This window comes from Saimiri boliviensis, chromosome 2 (genome assembly GCF_048565385.1).
Source record: "Saimiri boliviensis isolate mSaiBol1 chromosome 2, mSaiBol1.pri, whole genome shotgun sequence".
Lineage (NCBI taxonomy): Eukaryota > Metazoa > Chordata > Mammalia > Primates > Cebidae > Saimiri > Saimiri boliviensis.
The window spans coordinates 182,693,996-182,699,280 of NC_133450.1; the positions used below are offsets into that span (position 1 = coordinate 182,693,996).

At 36.7% G+C, this 5,285-nt stretch overlaps 1 pseudogene; it reads right to left on the reverse strand.

The window, feature by feature from the left end:
• Positions 1-2,811: 2,811 nt before the first annotated feature.
• Positions 2,812-3,685, reverse strand: LOC101052537 (NAD-dependent malic enzyme, mitochondrial pseudogene; annotated as a pseudogene).
• Positions 3,686-5,285: the final 1,600 nt, after the last annotated feature.

Sequence of the window (5,285 nt, forward strand, 5' to 3'; positions counted from 1 at the left end):
AGGAAGGGGCACCTCTTTCACTGGTGATCAGTGAGAGGAGCACAGTATTTGGCGGCCCTCCAACGGTCTGAGGGACAGTGAACTGGCCCCCTGTGTAAAAAGTTTGGGGATGCCTGCTTTAAATCATCTCTAGATTACTTATTATGCCTAATACGATATCAATGCCACAGCAAATATTTGTTATTCTATATTGTTTAATGAATAGTGAAAAGACAAAAAAAATGACAATATAAATGCTACAGCAAATATTTGTTATGCTATATTGTTTACGGAATAATGGCAAGGCAAAAAAGTCTATACATGTTCAGTATAGATGTAAACATTTGTGTGTGTGTGTGTGTGTGTGTGTTTTGTTTGTTTGTTTGTTTGTTTGTTTTTCTGAGTATTTTTGATCCTTGTTGAATCCATGGATGTGGAACCCATGGGTCTGGGGAGTCTGACTGTATTAATTGCCTATAATTGCAATCAAAACAGAAGCAGTCTTTCTTGATGAAAGAATAATCTTAAAATATAAATGGATAGTTGGATAGTTGAGAATACCCAAAGCAATTTTTAAAAAGAAGAATCAAGGTTTAATGCAGAAAGGAAGTTTTCAAAATATATCTCTGCAACACTGGTTCAAAAACATAGTCTACAAATAAGTAAGGTTTAGTAGTCAAGCCAGTGTGGTAAAAGTAGTATACTGTAAGCTGCATTTTTAGAAAAAAAAAAAAATGTACATTACACACTAACATTGTCTCTAGAAGTAAGGCAGTAAATATTATATAGGGTTTAATCCATGTATCCCAGGCTTATTTGACTACAGAACCTTTTTTCTCTTCACTCACCTGCTCTTAACTCACTTGGAAAGTTAAAGTAAATAGACTATTCTTTGAGAATCAGTGCTGTATAGCTCTGTCACTGAGAAAAAGACAAGATAATTGCAAAAAGAATATATATATTAAAATATTTTATAATGTTGAAATAAGCTACCAAAGTCAGCCATGTGGTTTTCTTTAATGCCATAATTGCAGTATTTTCATTTTTGCATATGGACAACATTTTATTAAATCTGATAAAGTGATAATTGGCTGAAAATCTGCTTTTGATCCACTGGCCACAAAGCTATAATGAAAATATGGTTGAATCACACTGACCCTCAAAAATTACATTTATCAAAGAAATGGCAGAAATAAAAATTTCTGCATTCCTGGAAAGAAATAACTTCTTGATAACTATGATCAGTGTGTTTCTTGCTATTCATCGAGTTAGTTTAGCAGTAGAGTAGATGTCTTTATGTTACATAAAAGGTCACTGTGATAGTTAATTTTATGTGTCAACTTGACTAGGCTGTCTTAGGTATTTGATCATACACATCTGGATTTTGCTGTGAAAATATATTTTTTAGAATGATGAACATTTAAATCAATAGGTTTCAAGTAAAACAGCTTAACCATTCATAATATAGATAAGGATTGTTCAATTAATTGAAAGTTGTAATAGAAAAAGAATGACTTCTCCAGAAAAGAAAGGAATTCTGCCAGCAGAATGTCTCTGGAGTTAAACTGCTACTCTTCTCTGAGTCTCTAGCCTACTGGCTTACCTTTTCGGACTTGCCAGCCTCTACAGTTACTCAAACCATTTCCTTAAAATCAGTCTCTCTCTCTCTCTCTCTCTCTCTCTCTCTCTCTCTGTCTCTCTCTCTGTCTCTCTCTGTCTCTCAGTCTCTCTGTTTCTCTTTATGTATGTGCTATTTCTCTTGACATTCCTGTCTTTGGAGATTCTCGTTTGCTACAGCACATATTCCCACTCATTTAAAAAAAGCTATTCTTCCCTTTAATAAATCTATAAGTCTGACTGTATTCAAGAATTCAAAATTCTTTTGAATTTATTATATAGAGAAGAGCTATTCATCACTCCACTGAAGCCACTTTGTGCATCTGCTCTGAAACCGAAGATAACATACTTCTTAGGCACTAATGAAAAAATAGAAAGCATGTATTAAATAATGTTCTAAATGTGACCATTCATAAAAGCTTGTCATTCTGATACTAGACAATGGATATTTCAGCAATAAATTTCATTCTGAAATTCATCTGACTTAGGCAACAATTTATCTCTCACCATGAAAGGGAGAGCAGCAGCATATTTTCAAGAGTTTTCTTAGAAAACAGTGGCTTTGCAGCCTTTGAGTAAATGTCTGATGAATGAGCTCAAGGTATTGGACGTTGTGTTCTATTCTTTAAGCAACTGGTTAATCCCACTGTGATGCAGTTTGACTCATTACAGTTGGTTAGGAATGCAAAGCTTTGTAACCATTCATTTGGCTAATTGTTCTGACTCACAAGGTAAGGTTTAGAGAAACCAAATTCAGTAGTTGTTATTTATGCCCTTGGATTTAAAATCCATTTTATTTTCCTGAAGAAAGAAAGAGTTCTTAGCTAAGTTTAAAAATGTATCTGTTTACTTAATTTTATGACCAAATGCTCTTGGTTTATATAATCATAAATAGCAAATATTTTGGCAAGTCTAAATTAGAGTACACGTGAAGACATTCACAAACATACTTTTTACATCTCCTGCATGTGGTATCAGCTGCATGTTAGAATTAAAGCATCACAATTAACTGATTGTAGGGGGCTGTTGGGCAATTGAATCCATTAGCATGTCTACCCCATGAGATTTGGAGATGCATGGAATAAATATGTCAACCAAAGTGATAGGGAAGAACCAAACACAGAAATAAAACTGAGAACATTATCTCTTCTTGTCTGAAAAACAGGGGTTCCCTGGAGCACAGAAAGTATTTAAGTATTTGTCAGGGGAGTGCTTCTATTCTGTTATTGCAGGAGGGCTTAATGTAGATTCCAGTCATTCAAACACATCTGGCATCAGAGAATCATATTCAATCTGCCATACTATTTCTTTAACATATTAGGCCTTGTCTTCAGGTTCTGAGTATCAGAAAACCATTTTATTAGCATATAAGTATCATGTAACTTTAGTATCAGTGTTAATAGAAACGTCCTGAATATTAGCAAGTGGTGGGTCAAGTCTCTCTTGGGCTAGTTCTTCATTTTTAATATCAATTTTTAAATATCAATAACTTTTTAAATATCAATGTTAATAGAAGCTTCCTGAGTATTAGCAAGTGGGCTAGTTCTTCATCAGTCATTTGGCTTGTCAGTGCTTTTGCAGCTTCTAGGAAAACATTGTCATTAATATGTGGGTGTTACAGGGAATAACAGCTAAAGCCACACTTGGAAAAAATATATATATTGTTTCCTTGACCTGGTGTAAAGACTTGCCCATCTGTGAGTTTCACTGGCTCAAGTGGACTGCCACTGGCAAACAAACACCTGCCCTCTGTAAGTGTATATGCTTCTTCAGCTGTGCACTCTGCCTATGCCGTAGGATTACTTAATGCAGATATTACAGAACTTTCATTGATAGAGGCTGGGGCTCTGATTACATCAGGAGTGAAAAGACGGTTAGCACCTGCAAACCCTATTGTAGTTAAAGTCTTCAGGATATTCACTACATCTTCAAAAGTATCAGGTATGCTCTCTGGGACTGGGTTAGTAAATGGATTCCGGTAACTATCTATTTTTGCTTTCCCGCCCTTAACTAATAAACTGTACTGGTCAAACATCCAGATTATTTTTTGTGCCCATTCTTCTGAAAGGCCCTTTTCTACCATAGACATACTATCAGATTTGCAATTCCAAGAGTAGCTTCACCTAATCCAAGGAATAAGATTTTGTGTTCAGAGACTGGTTTACTAATAACTTCAAGTTTCTATGGAACTTGAATATCTTCTGTCTATATTTTGAAGCTTTTGTAAAGTAAATGCTATTCCCTTGTTTGCTCTTGGATTCAGCATAAGTGGCTTGCCTTTTTCTTTTATGTGCAAGCATCGACATGTCAAAGTACAAGTGGTGGAAACTACTCTTAACCAGCATGACATCTTTTCTTTGACTAGAAGTCTGGTGCAGGGACATTTGTTGCTGCCGGCAGAGGGCCATGCTCTGCTGCCTGCCCTGGCAATGCTCAGCTCTGCGCTCCTGGTCCCTTCCCTTCCTTCTGGGAGCCTCCCAGAGTTGGCGCCAGCTGAGGCTCACAGTGGCTTGGGCTGCCCCGCAAGGCGAGGTAGTCTGGAGAGCGGCCTGGTGAGGGGAAGGCACTAGGAGCCGATTGGGCGCAGGGCAGGCTCAGCCAACCGGATCATTTTAAATGTAAATTTTGCTTTTGTATTTTTTATTTTTATTTTTTAATTATACTTTAAGTTTTGGGGTATAAGTGCAGAAAGTGGAGGTTTGTTACATGGGTATACATGTGTCATGGTGGTTTGCTTCATCCATCACCCTGTCATCTACATTAGGTAGTTTCCCTAATGCTATTTAATTTTTTTCTTCTATTGGATGCATTTGCCATTTTCAGTTAATTTATATGACCTCTTTGTAAATTAAGGTAACTAAAACTTTACATTTTCTGTTACAAATATTTTTCTCTCTTTTTCTTTTTCTTACTCTGTTAGCCATAAATGATTGATACGATGTCATCAAATACATCAATATTTTCATGTATGGAATATTTTTTGAATTTATCTATGGTGTCCTGTTTTCCCAGGTTCTTACTTCTAACTGAATGTTTGTTATCTGTATTTGAATATTGCACTGATACCTTTAATGTCTAATCTCACATGATGCCAGGCTTAATTTTATCCAGAGTCCTTGGTCAGTTGTCTCTACACTTTCACATTAGTTATCAAATAATGTGGTTTGGATCTGTGTCCCCACCCAAATCTTATGTTGAAATATAATTTCCAATGCTGGAAGTGGGGCCTGGTGGGAGATGATTAGATCGGAAGGACAGTTTCTTATGGTTTCACACCATTCCCCCTTGGTGCTGTCATCACAATACTGAGTTCTTATGAGATCTGATTGTGGAAAAGTGTGCAGCACTTTCCCCTCCCTCTCTTCCTCTTGCTCTGGTCATGTAAAGCTCCTCTCTCCTCATTTGCCTTCCACCATGATTGGAATCTCCCTGAGAACTTGTCAGAAGCAGAAACTGCCATACTTCTTGTGTAGCCTGCAGAACCATGAGCCAACTAAAACTCTTTTTTAATGAATTACCCAATCTCAGGGAAGTTCTTTATAGCAGTGTGAGGATGAACTAATACAGAAAATTGGTACCAAGGAGTGGGGCATTGCCATAAAGATATCTGAAAATGTGGAAGCAGCTTTGGAATCGGGTAACAGGCAGAGGTTTGAACAGTTTGGAGGTCTCAGAAGAAGACAAGAGGA